Genomic DNA, 15,475 nt, shown 5'->3' with positions numbered 1-15,475 from the left:
TGGGAGAGCTCCACTTCCCAGTAGAGGGACAAGGACAGGAATGGATGGACTGACAGATAGCTGTTAAAGCGTTAAGGCTTCCCCACCCTGATCTCCACCAGCCCTGGGCTCAGTGAGGCTTTGAGCAGCTCTTCTAGTTTATGTCAATGATAGAATGGACCTTATGTAACAAAGCTCTGCTCTGCCATATTCCTCCCTGCCGATTTCTTTCACTGGCACACTCCTATTCCAAGGAAATTCCCTGCTGGCTACTTGTGGCCAGATTCCAGCCCTCTGCACCACAAAGAAGCCAGATATCATTTCAGAATCCAGCCCAAAGTTTGTTTCCATCTGCCATGTTTGTTTTCTTAACTGAAAGAAGTTTGAAGACTTTCAAATTAAATTTTCCATGGACTTAGTCCTCATTCAAGTCACCTGACTCTGACCCTCTGAAGAAGTCTCATTTACAAACAGAGCTGTGTTTGGAATTTGCACTAGACTGCACACAAGTCAGATTTTGCATGATCAGAGGCTGTATTGTCAATAGAATTTTGTAGCCTTTCTAGAGAAAGCAAAATTTAAATGTACCAGGCATAAGGAGTCAGAGTAAAGCCCAGCAAATCTGCTGTGACTATTCCAAGGATGTCTAAGTGGGGGAAGGACACCTATAATTTCAAACCATTTATTCCATTAAGATGCTTATCTCAATTCTTAGCTGGCTTGTACTGTACTGAGGTAAAACTGTGCTTTTGGAGAAATTGGGAGGATGTCTGATTTGCTTCCTCAGTTTGATCCTTCTATACTATACAAACTGCCTGATTCAGTAGGTTTCAAGGAGTCTATACAAATGCATCGCAGTGATCTTAATTAAGCTACCACCACCAGAAAGGTAAATGAAGATAAGATTCTGCCAGATACAGCAAAAGAGAGTCAACATTTGCCAACAGATCTCTTATTCTAAATAGGGATACCACTGTATGAAACAGTTAACATTAAGCACTTTAAAAATGTTAGAGCCTCCAGGGAATATCACTTTCAGTATCGAAGACCGACTCAATAGCAGCCCTATGGCCACCATAAGTACAAGACACTGTCTCTAAGCTCCTGCCATTAGAAACAGCTTTCCTGTAAATTTAATTAATTTCTCTTTAAACCCAAAAAGATCTTTTCTCCCTTGCCTGTATTATAGATCAAATAATAAAAAGTGAGACAAATCACCTGACTTTTATATGAAAGAAGATATACAAGAACATGCATGTGTGCAACATGCTTTCAATCAGTATTTCAATTGACAATAGGACTGAAAGTACTGCATGCCCACTAAGGTCAGTTTTCCCTTCTAAGCACTTATCACTGATGCCAATGAGTAGCAGTGCTGATCTGAATATTCTGGACCACTGAACCCTTGGTGTGGCAGGTGCAACTTGAAAACTACTTTAATAGATGCTGCACTTAGAAACATCAGGGCTAAATTTAGTCCTTGGTTTTTGGATGCTAGCATTATGTTGTTACTGCAGCATGACAATACTACCCTAACAAGACAGTGGACAAAGATCTAACAATATTAAAGCTTCTTTCAAGTTCCTCTTAAGAATTCCCTTTTCACTCTGTACTTGGAAGAAAATCAAACACTTCCTCTTAAACAAAGAAAAAAAAAATGTAAGAATCGTTAAATCAAGGATTTAGATTGCCCTGATTTATCAACTCCAAGTGGAGATTTCTGCCCTAGCAGGAAGTTCCTATTCAATTTTTGTAGTGTCTTCAGAAGCAGTGGAATAACATTCGCTTTTATTGATTTAAAGGGGAAGAATTAAAGGTCTTTCTGGAGTTGTGTTCGTGCATCTTGAATTTCTAGAAAGATCACTAACTTCCTAAACATGTTTCAGAGTAGCAGCCGTGTTAGTCTATATCCGCAAAAAGAAAAAGGAGTACTTGTGGCACCTTAGAGACTAACAAATTTATTCGAGCATAAGCTTTTGTGAACTACGAAAGCTTATGCTCGAATAAATTTGTTAGTCTCTAAGGTGCCACAAGTACTCCTTTTCTTTTTCCCAAACATGGTGTCAAAAAATGAGTAAATACTGGTCACGCTATTCTTGTACTGAGCTTATGGTCTTAATCCTCTTGCTGAGAGGTATCAGGCTAACAAATACCCAAAACCAACAAGAGCTACTAATTTCCCCCCCCCCCCAAATTAAAATTCTCTCTCTTTGGTATTAATCTTCCTTCACATATCAGCAATTATAAAAAGTCACGTCTGAAGATTTAGGCATGTCCATTTTAAAAACCCACATCTGCTACAGAGAAGTCTTCTGAGGAGACAAAGTAGATCATCCAGTAAAAGATACTGCCTCAACTACTGTTGGTAAAAGAAAGAGAAAGCTTTCAATGAGGAAGAGCTCTGTGCAGCTTGTAAGCTTATCTCTTTCAGGAACGGAAGCTGGTCCAATAGAATATATTACCTCATCCACCTTGTCTCTCACATATCCTGGAACCAACACAGCTACAACAACACTGCAAACTTCTTCTGAAGAATCAGTTAGTTAACTGTCCATTTGAACAGGATTTTTTTTTTTTAAAATAATAAACCCAGTAGAGTTTTTTTTAAAAGCACAACAAAAATGTATACAAATCAACTTTGCATGAGAAAATTTCTACTATAGTTTCTGGAGTACCTCCCCTTGGCAGTGTTCCAGAAGACTGTCTACCTCTTTACAAAGCGAGGCTAACACCCATTGTAAAACTGCCAGAGGCACATTACATGTTTGTTCTCCCCCTAGCACTTTCAGCCTCAGAAGTGGAAGGAACACTGCCAGTTACCATCTCTGCTGAGAAAGCACGAGATTCAATTTTACCCTGGGAAAACTGCTGAATGGGAATCTTCTGGTGTGGCATAGGCCTTGCCTGCACAATCCAATGGCTCTTTTGAATCAGAGAGGCCTGGAACAGTGCTGATGAAAAACATAGCATCTCCCTTACAATCAGCTAGGTTCCTGCTTCCCTCTGTACTTAAATATGTTTTATTAATTTGCCCAGCAGCAGAAAGAGATCATTCTAACTCATGTGTATTCTATAAATTTTTGGCAGCAGCAAATGAGACATCATCAACTTGAAGTCCAAACAATTAAGAAAGGGATTAGCTGTACAGGAGAAACAGTGAAAATTATATAAAAAATGCTGTCAAATGCAAAAATTGACAATACTGGGGGGGGGGGGGAAGAGGGACACAGAGAGAAACAAAAACAAATGTTTCTTGTAACAATTGTTGGCAAAATCTTTTCAGACTGATGTGCAATTTTAAGTGGATTGGTTCCCTTTAATACTCATAGGAATAATAATAATTTTTAAAAAATCATACAGAAATATATTTCTAGCAATAATCCAATTACAGAATAACAGAAAGGAAAAATAATTGATTTATAATATACATAATTTGAAGTGAAAAGATAAAACCAGTACCATGAGTAAGCCACTCCAATTCAGAATCTGGTGCAGAATTAAGGAACAGCAGTGTGGAAGAGCAAGCTTGTGTTATAAACTACTCATACCAGCGTTAATACAGTAACTCCTCGCTTAACGTTGTAGTTATGTTCCTGAAAAATGCGACTTTAAGCGAAACGATGTTAAGCAAATCCAATTTCCCCATAAGAATTAATGTAAATGGGGAGGGGGGGTGGTTAGACTCCAGGGAAATTTTTTTCCAACACACACACACAGAGTATAAGTTTTAAACAAACAATTTAATACTGGTACACAGTGATGATGATTGTGAAGCTTGGTTGAGGTGGTGGAGTCAGAGGGTGGGATATTTCCCAGGGAATTCCTTACTGCTAAAATGATGAACTAGCAACTGGCTGAGCCCTCAAGGGTTAACTCGTTGTTAATGAAGCCTCAAGCTTTACAAGTGGTTCTCAAAGCCCTTGGCCTGCGCCACTTCCTGCAGCCCTCATTGGCCTGGAGCGGCAAACCGCAGCCAGTGGGAGTTGCAATCGGCCAAACCTGCGGACGCGGTAGGTAAACACACTGGTCTGGCCCGCCAGGGGCTTTCCCTGAACAAGCGGCGGACCGGCTCTGAGAACCACTGCTCTACAAGGCAGCATGAATGCAGGGAGGGAAGACAGCATGGCAGAGAGAGAGACACCCTGTGTGTTAGAAAGAGAGATGCGCATTGCTCCTTTAAATATGCTGACCCCACTCTTAAGTACACTGCCTTTTTAAGTAGATCAGCAAGCTGAGACTCAGCTGCTGCCAGTAAGCTCCTTCCGTCCCGAGCCCTGTCCTGTGTCCCCCCTGCTCTACAGAAGATGGGGTAACTGGGGTGCAGGGGCAAGGACGACATCCTGACATTAGCCCCTCTCTTCTCCCTCCCCCGCACCGCACAGCAAGCGGGAAGCTCTGGCAAGCAGCTCCAAGGCAGAGGGCAGGAGCAGCACATGGCAATGGGCAGAGGGACAGCTGAACTGCCGGCAATTGTTAGCCCGCTGGGCGGCTGCGCACAGGGAACTTAGGGGAATGGAGAGCTGATAGGGGGCTACCGGTCCACCCTGGTTCCAAGCCCACACCAGCTAGCTGCAACGGGCTGCTCTTCCTGCAAGCAGTGGACAAAGCAGGCGGCTACCAAACGACATTATAAGGGAGCATTGCATAACTTTAAACGAGCATGCTGTCTAATTTATCAGCAACGTAACAACGAAACAACGTTAACTGGGATGACTTTAAGTGAGGAGTTACTGTACAACACTACTGTTCATGGCCAGAAAGTGTTCTCTGATGAGAGGGTTTTATTATTGTTTCTGGCACCGTCAATCAGGTGATAGATAATATATAAAATATAAAGGAAGGCATGATCTCTGTCCCAAAGGAAAATACACTAAATGCATAAAAAGTGGTGGAAAGGGGATACAACGTAAGTAAAGTGATCAAGACATGTCAAAGTGTTGACTTTGCTAACACTTTTTGTGGGTGGTTTTTTGTTTATTTGAAGTTCTGGTTTGATTGTACGGTTTTGTAACTAGTTAAGTGTGCTCTAAATTAAAACTGCATCTTTATGCTTTGATAGTTTGAAAAAAAGTTTTGTTTTAACCATGGGACAATATTCCTGCCTTCATCCCTAAATGTACCACACATATGACTATTAGGGATCGTTTGGGGAATACGGTGGCAGGGGAGGAGGAAATAAGGTAGAACATAGTTATTGGCTTACAGAACAGAATAATTCTGTGGTTGGCAAGAAGGAGAACATCTGGCATATGAACAAAGAATATTTTATATTTGGTTCATTTGAATCCATTATGTGTAAAAGATACTTTGGGATCCAAGGCTAAGAAATAGAGTTTTGAGGATTACTGTTTTCGGACCTGTAGGGATTTCTTTGGGTAGCTACAGGAGCTGCCAAATGGGTGTTTGTGTCACATAAGATAATTTTAGCGTTTTTGCCCACAAGGGTGGATTAACCACAGATCCATATAACCATGCACTACATAAGGGGACCACTGCTGCCGCCACCAACAGACAGTTACTGCTGATCCCATGAAGCTGTGACTGGCTAACTAGTTTAAGGCAGAATTATCTGTCTGAAACTAACTTAGCTACCTAATAATGAGGCAATCTACTGAAAATGTCACAGGAAGCTCTTCCCACTCTGGGATTTTATTTGAGAAAGGCTTTTCGTTGATACCATAGCATGATACATCGTACACATTTTCTTGAGAAGTGCAGACAACTTTTTAATTCCATAGAGATTTGCAGGTGAGACATGCAATCCAAGCACTTCTAGATCTGGTTCATGCTTCTTTGGTTTTAGATACCTTGTGAAAACAGATGATAGAGATTCTATGTTTGATTACTTAGTGAAGATTTAAAATGGTCAAGCCTGGAGAAGAAACAAGTCGATGGGCATGAAAGAGACATATAAGAGAATGAATGGCATAAAGAAAGTAAATGGGGCATTCCTATTTAACTCCTCTGATAACAGGAACAAAGCAAGAAATAAAGAGACTTAAAACACACAGACAAGACATAACTCATTGCCACAACATTAGAGGGCAAGAGCGAAGGAAGAATCACATGAGAATTAGACAATTTTGAGGAAATCTTAATTTAAAGAAAACCCACAGCAACAGGCAGTCACAGCAGGAAGGCTAATGCCAAATGTAAAAACACAAAGATTAAAGCAAGCATATTAATTACAAACTTCCTAGGAAATACAGATCCTCATACTACAGAGCAGAAACCAGCAGTTAGCAGAAGCCAATCACTAACTGGTAGGGGTTAGGAATAAGTTTTCTCTATGAGCGAGTTACTCCTTAACTGCCTACCTCAGAGGAGCATACACAAGAAACTCTGAAGCATCTGGTACTGGCCATTTTCAGGCACAAATTATGGATTAGATGGACAACTGGTCTAAGCTGATACAACAGACATAGGCAAAACTCTCTTTATTTGATAGAATGCTCTTAATACATTATAAAAGCTAAACAAAAGTTACATTGAAGCCTCATCTCACTGATCAGCAACTAGAAAACACACCCTAAAAACCACAGACTCCCTACCACATGTATTTTAAGTCAGAGTAACCACAATTACACTGGTGCAAAGCTAACAGTGTATGAATTTCTGCTAGGAGCTGTGCAGGTAGAGATTCTCGCCAAAGGTCCAAACCTGACAGCTCTGAACTGACTTTAGCATCTCTGAAGGAACACATACTACAGAAGGATGGGGAAATAGACTGATAGAAGCACTGAAAAAAATACAGTAATCTTCTTAATACTAAACTTAGGTTCAGATACTAAAATGCACCTGAGCTCCCAGACCCTGCTTAATGTAAAAAAGTCAATTGTAGTTCTGAGACTTAAAAAAATGACATTTTAAAGAAAGACTGTATACCACATTACTTAGATATGGCTAATTCACCAGACTAGGTAGTGGATGTGGTAGCTCATTTGTTATCTCTAAAAAATTCTGTTTTCTTTTCAAACACCCCTTTATTCTATGTGTAATATGGAGCATGCCACACTCTCTCATGGAAAGTAGTTAAAAATATATTAGTAGGCAAATCAATTACAGTACAGTATCTTTGCATGAGTAACTAACTTGAACAGAGGAAATACTTGCCTCACTCTTAGAAAAAAAGAGTGACATTTCTCTTGCAAAAATACTATGCTATAAATCCATTATAGGTAGGCTGTACCATTAACTACTCCATGTTCATAAATTACAATAGAATTACATGTTCAGACCCGATTTTTCTATAGTCAAAGTTGGATTTTAATTCTATAAAATGGATGCTTTAAATAAAAATAAGGAAAAATTACTTAGCCTGTAATTATGCTTCTTTGAAGCTACGTTACAGGATTCTCAACTCCTGGGTGTCATGCTCCCAGCATAAGAGGGAGAGGAAAGAGCTCCCTTCACACTAAGATCTGTCCTCTGACATAATGTAGGCCAAGGAACCAACAATGCCTTCTCTGGAAGGTAGGAGACAGAAAGACTGAAGTGCTGCTGCTCCTGCAAGGTGAGGAGGAAGCAGAGGCATCAGGTAGAAAACGAGATGCTGTGAAGCAGAGGGCCTCCTGCAGGAACAGCAGAGCTCTACAAGAAAGGACGGGAGGGAGGGAGGGGATAGTTAATGCTCTGCCCTCTACAAATTAAATCTAAGGGCAGAGTTGATTTGACTGGAGGGTGGGGAAAGAGTGAGGATGTACCAATGGAAATTAAATAAAGGTGAAAGTTAAGGAATTTCCACCCCGCAAGCCCTGTACATATCCTAGGCAAGGTATGTAACAATGCCCATAGTTAAGGCTGCACAAGAATTTCCTTTCAAAAAGGCACTCTCTCTATTTCTTATTACATTGTTCAATGCTTCTTTCAAGCTGAAATTTTTCGTCTCCGCTCAGGAGCAAGTGTTTGGAAAGCTTTAAATTTAGCAGTAATTCTTAAGTCACAGATTGCTTTTGGTGGTCACGTTTGCCCAACTTGGTTTTAGACACATTTTGGGCATGTACATGGACTTTTTTTTTTTAAAATAAATATATACATCATTCAATAAAACTATTAAACCAGTGGAAAGCACTAAATCTCCTACCACTTTCGTTGGCACTGCCATGCAAAATAAACAATTTCTATCACAAGGATAATGTGGGAGGGTATGCATATTCCTCATTTCATATAATATTTGAAGGAACTACGCATGAGATGTGGCTAATAGAACTTATAAATCCAATCCTAACTGGAAATAGCTAGATGGCAACCAGGGCAGGGGGTCTTGTCATCCAGATATGACAAGAGGCCCTGTTCTTTTGATTCCTCTAGTAATTCAGGAACCGAAGAGATTTTTATATAGAGGTATGCCATAAGTAATAAACACTATTGCAGCTAGAGGGATTAATTGTCACCATACAGCCTGAGCTGCTGCTTGCTGGCTCTGACAAAACCTCTGGGTGGGTTTTCAAAAGTGCTCAACACCTAGCAGCTTCGTTGAGAATATCAAGTTCCTGTAAAGAGCTCTTCACTTGACCACAAGCAAGAACAAGCTGCCGGGGAATTTCTAGGAGGCTGAGGTAATGGTAGCTGGTGGGATGGAACCAACAGCGGTGGGGAGGTCACATGATGTCATCCATAGCCACTACCTTTGGAGCCAAAAAGATTTAAACAAGGGGAGTTATGCACTGGGACTGTGAAACCCAAGAGAACACAGCAAGTATGGAATGCTTAGAGCAGTACAAGTTACATGGAAAAATCAGAGTTTTATTTAAAAGAATTGAGCAGAACCCCAAATTAGCTATAGTGTATATGTACAAACTGGAATCAGTGGGTCATGTTTTTCATTGATATGTATGATAAAGGGTCTAATGATTTACTGCAAGCCACTTCCTTCCATCCAAAATCTGGTGTCACTTGGTATCTTTAGCTTAAGAACATGAGGACCCATTTTACTTTCCTTCTAGCTTGTTTGCCACTCTGATGCTTGGTTGTATTACTCCTGTTTTGAGCTAAATTAAATAGGAGAAGCAAAGCTTTAACTCAGTAGTAGTAATAAATGGGGTTAGCCTGGCACTGATCTGTGTAAAGGGGCCAAAGCTTGGACTGCCAGAAGCAAAATGTGGTCAGTGAACTCTACTGCACCAAAACAACACTGACCTGCAGCTGAATTTAGCCCAGATTACAACAGAAGCAGACTTGCTTCTCAGAACAAAGGATATTTCAGGCAGCACATTAGTAAGTGAAACTGTTTTTATAACAGCTGATGGAGGAGACACTAACCATTAAAAAACAAACAAACACCAGTATATTTTAGAAAGGTGACTAAGTAATACAGAACACACATGTATCTTGTTCTGCATTTCTGTTGCACTGACCAAACACTAGGACTACACTCCAAAGAAACATCATTATTCTGCATCTTCAATAAATATCTTCAGTAAAGGAGTACACCACTGCAGGACTTAAAAAGCAGCTATTTCAAGTGCAGCATGTTTTAAATTTTAATATTTTGCAGAGTGAGGTAAAACAAGTCTCAAAATCCTACAGAACCAGGAGTCTTGAGTTTCCTAAAAGGGAAGGTCCTTTTCACATTTATTACTTAAAATTCAGTCCACAACAACATTTACAGAATGCAGTATTCCCACAATAGTTAGGAAACATGGCCCAGATTAACTTGGTTGCTTTGTGCCACTGTACAATGCAAAGCAGCTGGAGGGTGCCGATGAATCTGGCCCCATGACTATCAAGTGTAATCAAACACTACACATATGGTTTAGAACAAGATGCTTCTTATCCATGCTGTGCTGTGATCACATCTGCGCTCAAGCCAAGCAGGGTTAGATTCTCTATCCAAATACTGACCTGGACTAACACCTAGGCACTACAAGAACTGGTACTGGCAATTTCAGTAGTACCATTCCAAGTCTGTACTGAGTCAATCAGGCATGACGTTAGGGTACACAATATTTCTGGAAAAGGCCAATAAATGAGGTATTGGCCACTTGTAAAGATCCAAAGAATCACCTTTGGATCTTTGACCACATTTTGTAAAGGTAAATTTGCTGTTCAAACTCCTGCAGGGAGCAGTGAAATTGTCAAAAATCACCATCAATTTTATACTGATGTTTGGCAAAGTTAAGAGATGATGGCTTGTGGACAATCTTTGAATTCACAGCATTTGTTTTTAGACACTGTACCAGTCAGTGCTCATTTACAGGATTTAGAATTACAGTCTTAAAGCTCAATCCAACTTCCACTGAAGTCAACAGGGATCTTCCCATTGACTTCAATGGGAGCTGGACAGGGCCTATTGAGAGTTTCTACTAACAAGAAAAGGGGGGGGAGAAGAGATGTCCCCCAGGAGTCTGTACTGAGAGAAGTCCTATTCAACATATTCATCACTGATCTGGAAAAAGAGGTAAACAGTGAAGTGGAAAAATGTGCCGATGATACAAAACTACTCAAGATAGTTAAGTCCCAGGCACACTGCAAAGAGCTACAGAAAGATCTCTCAAAACTGGGTGACTGGGCAACAAAATGGCCGATGAAATTCAATGTTGATAAATGCAAAATAATCCACATTGGAAAACATAATTCCAACTATACATATAAAATGATGGGGTCTAAATTAGCTGTTACCACTCAAGAGAGAGATCTTGGAGTCATTGTGGCTAGTTCTCTGAAAACCATTCACTTAATATGCAGCAGCAGTCAAAAAAGTGAACGGAATGTTGGGAGTCATTAAGAAAGGTATAGATAATAAGGCAGAAAATATCATATTGCCTTTATATAAATTCATGGTATGCCCGCATCCTGAATACTGCATGCAGATCTGGTCGCCCCATCTCAAAAAAAAAAAAAAAAAAAAAAAAAAAAAAAAGATATTTGAATTGAAAAAGGTTCAGAAAAGGGCAACAAAAATTATTAGGGGTAGGGAACAGCTTCTGTATGAGGAGAGATTAATAAGACTGGGACTTCACAGCTTGGAAAAGAGAAGACTAAGGTGGGATATGATTGAGGTCTATAAAATCATGATTAGTGTGAAGAAAGTGTTATATACGCCTTCTCATAACACAAGAACTAGGGGTCACCAAATGAAATTAATAGGCAGCAGGTTTAAAACAAACAAAAGGAAGTATTTCTTCACACAACACATAGTCAACCTGTGGAACTCTTTGCCAGAGAATGTTGTGAAAGCCAAGACTGTAACAGGGTTCAAAAAAGAACTAGATAAATTCTTGGAGGATAGGTCCATCAATGGCTGTTAGCCAGTGTGGGCAGGGATGGTGTACCTAGCCTCTGTGTGACAGAAGCTGGGAATGGGGGACAGGGACTGGATCACTTGATGATTACCTGTTCATTCCCTCTGGGGCACCTGGCATTGGCCACTGTTGGAAGACTGGATACTGGACTAGATGGACCTTTAGTCTGACCCAGTATGGCCATTCTTATGTTCTTAGAAAAGACCATCCTAGATCTGATTTTTTTAATCAAATCAACTGGTCCTACAAAGTGCTGTCTTTCTCTGTTCAATTTTCATATTTTAACGCTATGTGCCAATTAACACGAACATTTATTTTAGAATGAGAATAGTAAAATACCCAAGCATTGTTGAAACCTTATAAGCAAATTGTAACAGTCCTCCTTCTCCATGCTGCCCAGGAAGCCTCATACCAGCACTATTTTTAAATAAAAGTTTTGGGAAAAAAAAAAATCCACCACAGTAGATAGACAGCTTGTGGGAGGTCAAGTAAGTTACTTTGAAAAACCATATGGCTCAGATCTGAGAGACTTTTGAACTACACTTGAGATATAAAGCTGCAGTACTGCAATACACACTTAAATGCCACTTGTTTGACCCTCCTCCTCCAAGCCCATTATGGTTTGGTTCCATGCTTTAGTGGTGTTTTGTGGTAGCTATGTCATCAGAGCACAGGACGTGGTTGCCACAACAGAGTGGAAACAGGCCAACTGATTTATGAGGACTTACATCGACAAAACCAAAAGTTTTTGATTCACTTATATGCTGAATGCCCCTTTTACCTTCAGCATGTAATCTTACATTTAAATAGTTACATTTATCTGAGGGTCAGTACTCAGCTCCCTTCAAGGGAAGGGGTAACTAATTCAAGAAGTTATGTTAAATTTGATCGTCCGTTAAGCAAATCACAAATCACATTTTCCTCAATGTTCAATAGCAAGATATTCAATCGCCCAATTTTGTAACCTAAATCTGTAACAATGTAGCTCTAAATTACCACAAACTATTAACTGAAACAGTAATAGCAAAAGGTGTAGGCCCTTAAATATTTCATTTCATTACTTAAATATACAGTTATATGTACTACTTTAAGTTCACATTAATTCTATAAGCTTTACATATGTAATGAACAGAGGGCAGACATGCATTACATAAAAACATCTTAAGTCTAGCATTTTAACTTCTTTTGTCACTTTCCACATTAAATGTTTTCAGAAATATTCTAGGACACATATGAAGCTATAGCAACATGTGCAACTAAATTCATGGTCATATGCAACATAAAACTGAATGCTATTTCTTCCCCCACTCCAACTATAGAGCTTGGGAAAGGGGGAGGGAAATATGTAGGTTGTATTTCTGTGATAAGAGTTTGTTAAAGAGAAAGCAGTCATGAAAGAATGCAAGTTCCTAAACATCATTTGAATCCAGCTGCAAATAACGCAGCAGTGTGTTACTCAAAAACATTAATCAGAGTCAAAACATTACTCCGAGTGAATAAATATGTTCTTGATACAGTAAATTCAGCACTAGATAGTTTACCTTTAAAAGAGTCACCTAATCACACCAATCAATTTAGAAGTGTCCTTAGGAGGGCAATTTTGACAGTGTATTCAACACACTTATGTTAAGTCTCAATCATGTAATATTAAATACTAAAGATTCAATATTGAAGATTAGCCTTATGTTTTAATATAGTTCCACTTCTTCTGATATAGCATTAGAAACTGTTTCCCCATTAAATAATTACATTTATACAATCTTATATAATTCTAGTTTAAAAGAACAAACAGTAAGATCTTTTCCCCCATATACTATGTGCCAACATAATTATGTAATACAATGTGCAACGTTTATATACCCCAGATGGCACTCATTAAGGGCAAGTTTTTTTGTTTGGTTTTTTTTTTTTTTTTTAACTAATGGTTTATCTGGAATTTTGAAATCACCAAGAACTGCACTTGAAATTACAAAAAAACCTGGTCTACACACAAACACATTGAAATAAGTAGATCTGTTCTAATTCATCCTGCATTATTTCAGTGCAAGTCTGTGAAGCCTATTTCTATTTACGTTATACTGATTCCTCCCCACACCCCAAGTTAAGAGCACTTATTTGTGACACTGCCAATCTAATTAAACCTTTCAGTGCAATGCACTGTTACAAATAAGCCACATCCACTGTTGGCAAAAAAAGATGCTACTCCATTAAAATTGATGCATAAATACAACTTTAAGTGACAAGAAGATCGGAAATATATAAATAGGAAAATGTTTTGAAGGAACCTTGGATACTGTTCCCCTAACTAAAGATCTAGACAGAAGCCCAGTTTTAGGCACCACTGAGATCCACAAACTCCCTGCTTGGCTACCGCTTAACCGCATAGGCACCTAGATTTTGACTGTAAAAGTTCTCTAGCCACTAAGTTTCTGCCTCTGAGCATATGCACTGCTGCATCCCTTAGGGTACCTAAGTCCCAGTGCAATTTTCAAACCAGGGGAAGACAGACACTCCTCCTCCTCCTGTCTGGTCTGCAGGACTCAACCTGGTAGGCATGCTCCGAGCATCCCTATTGGATTGGGCCCCATTCAAAATACTGGCAGCAGTGCAGCTTCCCATATACAGCTTTAGCCCTGTGGTTAGAGCACTTACCAGGCATGTGGGAGAGAGCGGTTTAATCACCTTCCTTCCTCCAGCCTGATACAGAGAAAGGATTTGAAGATGGGTCTCTAACCTCTCAGGAAAGTACCTTAATGATCAGGCTATGGGACATTTTTGTGTAGGCCTCTCCTGCTTTGTTCCACTTTGGAGAAATACTTAAATAGTCACTGGGCCAGAGAAAGAATGACTCTCTAGCCTGGTGTGTACAGCACCCACAGGGGGGGTGGAGGGGAAGACGTGGATTCAAGTCCCTCTGTTCCAATGACCAATTATCCAAAGTGGGACTACTTCAACAAGAGAGACTGAGGGATCCACCCATCAGAATATTCCATAGCTCAATGGTTAACCACTTTCCCTGAGAAGTGGGAGACCCCTGTTCAAATCATCTCCCCATCAAGAAGAGGGCAGGGGGAGAATAGAACTTGGATCTCCCACATGCCAGGAGAGTGCTCTAACAGGTGGGCTAAAATTTTTAAGGTAGGCACCACCATCTCCTCCATTTCTAGAAATAATGTCTTCGGCAACTAAGTTGTCTGACTCTAAGGCCATGTCTTCATTAAAAAGCTAACTAGGTGCTGCTGCATTGAAGATTTAGCGGGTCTAATGAAGACGTGCTAAAACCGATGGGAAAGCATGCGCGCCCGTCAATTTGTGTACTCCACTTTCCCGAGAAGAGCAAGATAAGTTGGTGGGAGAACATCTCCCATTGACACAGTATGGTGTAGACACCGCTGTAAGTGGATCTAGCTATGTTGACTTCTGTTACATTATTCAAATAACTGAAGTAGCATAGCTTAGATCTATTTACTGCGGTAGTGTAGACCTGGCCTTAGAGAGGGATTCCTGGTTGTGGATTTCAAGCAGACATAGGTACTTCCTTGCAACCCAGATTTAGGTGCCTAACTCATCCCTCTTGTCAGCATCTGCTATTGGCTATCTTAGACTACTTCCCACCTCCTGTGCTGGCTTTTGAGGATCCCATTCTCAAGTCCCTATCTCTTCCCATTCACTATACAGAGAGTCTAGGCACTTAACTCAGGCTTTGTCGATCCCATTGTTGTTCCATTGATTTTCTAGGTGCCTAAAAGCTAGGTGTTACAACACTAAGCATTGCAACACCTATGTCCCCATTGTAGTTCTGGGCCTGAAAAACCAATTGATGCACGGACCCTAAAAATTGAGCAATAAGAAAAAAAGAGTGGTGGTGGTGGTCGGGGACTCTCTCCTCCGGGGGACTGAGTCATCTATCTGCCGCCCTGACCGGGAAAACCGAGAAGTCTGCTGCTTGCCAGGGGCTAAGATTCGCGATGTGACGGAGAGACTGCCGAGACTCATCAAGCCCTCGGATCGCTACCCCTTCCTGCTTCTCCACGTGGGCACCAATGATACTGCCAAGAATGACCTTGAGCGGATCACTGCGGACTACGTGGCTCTGGGAAGAAGGATAAAGGAGTTGGAGGCGCAAGTGGTGTTCTCGTCCATCCTCCCCGTGGAAGGAAAAGGCCTGGGTAGGGACCGTCGAATCGTGGAAGTCAACGAATGGCTACGCAGGTGGTGTCTGAGAGAAGGCTTTGGATTCTTTGACCATGGGA

General features: G+C 40.4%; 1 protein-coding gene across 8 annotated transcripts in view; it reads right to left on the bottom strand.

The window, feature by feature from the left end:
* Positions 1 to 15,475, bottom strand: part of KCTD1 (potassium channel tetramerization domain containing 1) — a 145,968-nt gene that overhangs the window by 58,405 nt on the left and 72,088 nt on the right. Inside the window, exons 1-2 of one of the 8 annotated variants that reach the window (XM_043539704.1) lie at positions 2,609 to 2,614; positions 1,375 to 1,376 (exon numbers count right to left, since the gene is read on the bottom strand). The exons of the other annotated variants lie outside the window; for them this stretch is intronic. The gene's annotated coding sequence lies outside the window, so the exon portion shown is untranslated. Of the gene's footprint in view, positions 1 to 1,374; positions 1,377 to 2,608; positions 2,615 to 15,475 lie in introns of those variants that run through there. 8 annotated transcript variants of the gene reach the window in all.

This window comes from Chelonia mydas, chromosome 2 (genome assembly GCF_015237465.2).
Source record: "Chelonia mydas isolate rCheMyd1 chromosome 2, rCheMyd1.pri.v2, whole genome shotgun sequence".
NCBI lineage: Eukaryota > Metazoa > Chordata > Testudines > Cheloniidae > Chelonia > Chelonia mydas.
The sequence above is the reverse complement of the archived record's forward strand: the minus strand, read 5'-3'. Positions and strand labels throughout refer to the sequence as shown.